Raw genomic sequence first — 2423 nt, forward strand, 5'->3', positions numbered from 1 at the left:
TCTGTTAAGCGTAGTGTGAAATTAATTGTTGATTTAAGGATAGCTTCGAGAATATCTTCAAATTCATCGGTGTCATTGATGAAGGTTATCATGTCAGCGTGAGTAGATATGAATGGAATTCGATCTGAAGAAGAGTCCTGCTCCTCCTGATCTGGTTCTGGTGGAGAATATGAATCATCCAGAATGTCTTCATGTTGCTCTTCCTCGTCATCATCGGTGTAACTTTCTTCTGTGGATTCATCTGATGAACGGGATTTTTTCGTATTCTGGTGCTTCACTTCGACACTTGCAGGGTCAATCTCTATATCTTTAATCTCAGCCTTATATGTCTTCTTCTTAAAACGAATGCTTAAATTGTGATCTTCCGTCTCGAGCCTCATTAATTCATCGTGACGTTCCAAGCTTAGAGAGGGTATTATCGCAGTTTCTTTTACGTCTCTCATTCCTTCTTCCTCCTGAGGTTCTTCCTCCTGAGGTTCTTCCTCTTCCTCTATTTCTTCGCTAGGATCCTCTTCTTCCATATCTGGGTCGTCAGCAGACTGTGATTTCGAAAATTATTTCGATATCATTGGCTGGTGGTGGATGTAGTGACCCGAACTTTTCCATGTTTATATATATTAATTGAGATTGATATTTACATGATTAAATGTTTCCAACATGTTAAGCAATCAAACTTGTTAAGACTTGATTAATTGAAATATGTTTCATATAGACAATTGACCACCCAAGTTGACCGGTGATTCACGAACGTTAAAACTTGTAAAAACTATACGATGACATATATATGGTTATATATATAGTTAACATGTTTTTATTATAAGTATGTATCTCATTAGGTATTTTAACAATGAGTTATATACATAAAAATGAGACTATTAATTTAAGAAACTCGAAAACGATATATATAACGATTATCGTTATAACAACGTCTTACTAGGTACATATGAATCATATTAAGATATTGATACACTTGGTTAATTATGTTAAATGATAATTAAATATATTATTAAGTGTATTAACAATGAAATACATATGTAAAAATAAGACTACTAACTTAATGATTTCGAAACGAGACATATATGTAACGATTATCGTTGTAACGACATTTAACTGTATATACATCATACTGAGATATATTATATATCATAATATCATGATAATATAACAATTTAACATCTCATTTGTTATAATAAACAATGGGTTAACAACATTCAACAAGATCATTAACCTAAAGGTTTCAAAACAACATTTACATGTAACGACTAACGATGACTTAACGACTCAGTTAAAATGTATATACATGTAGTGTTTTAATATGTATTCATAAACTTTTGAAAGACTTCAAGACACTTATCAAAATACTTCTACTTAACAAAAATTCTTACAATTACATCCTCGTTCAGTTTCATCAACAATTCTACTCGTATGCACCCGTATTCGTACTCGTACAATACACAGCTTTTAGATGTATGTACTATTGGTATATACACTCCAATGATCAGCTCTTAGCAGCCCATGTGAGTCACCTAACACATGTGGGAACCATCATTTGGCAACTAGCATGAAATATCTCATAAAATTACAAAAATATGAGTAATCATTGATGACTTATTTACATGAAAACAAAATTACATATCCTTTATATCTAATCCATACACCAACGACCAAAAACACCTACAAACACTTTCATTCTTCAATTTTCTTCATCTAATTGATCTCTCTCAAGTTCTATCTTCAAGTTCTAAGTGTTCTTCATATATTTTACAAGTTCTAGTTACATAAAATCAAGAATACTTTCAAGTTTGCTAGCTCACTTCCAATCTTGTAAGGTGATCATCCAACCTCAAGAAATCTTTGTTTCTTACAGTAGGTTATCATTCTAATACAAGGTAATAATCATATTCAAACTTTGGTTCAATTTCTATAACTATAACAATCTTATTTCAAGTGATGATCTTACTTGAACTTGTTTTCGTGTCATGATTCTGCTTCAAGAACTTCGAGCCATCCAAGGATCCATTGAAGCTAGATCCATTTTTCGCTTTTCCAGTAGGTTTATCCAAGGAACTTAAGGTAGTAATGATGTTCATAACATCATTCGATTCATACATATAAAGCTATCTTATTCGAAGGTTTAAACTCGTAATCACTAGAACATAGTTTAGTTAATTCTAAACTTGTTCGCAAACAAAAGTTAATCCTTCTAACTTGACTTTTAAAATTAACTACACACATGTTCTATATCTATATGATATGCTAACTTAATGATTTAAAACCTGGAAACACGAAAAACACCGTAAAACCGGATTTACGCCGTCGTAGTAACACCGCGGGCTGTTTTGGGTTAGTTAATTAAAAACTATGATAAACTTTGATTTTAAAGTTGTTATTCTGAGAAAATGATTTTTATTATGAACATGAAA

Source organism: Rutidosis leptorrhynchoides, chromosome 8 (genome assembly GCF_046630445.1).
Source record: "Rutidosis leptorrhynchoides isolate AG116_Rl617_1_P2 chromosome 8, CSIRO_AGI_Rlap_v1, whole genome shotgun sequence".
Classification (NCBI taxonomy): Eukaryota; Viridiplantae; Streptophyta; class Magnoliopsida; order Asterales; family Asteraceae; genus Rutidosis; species Rutidosis leptorrhynchoides.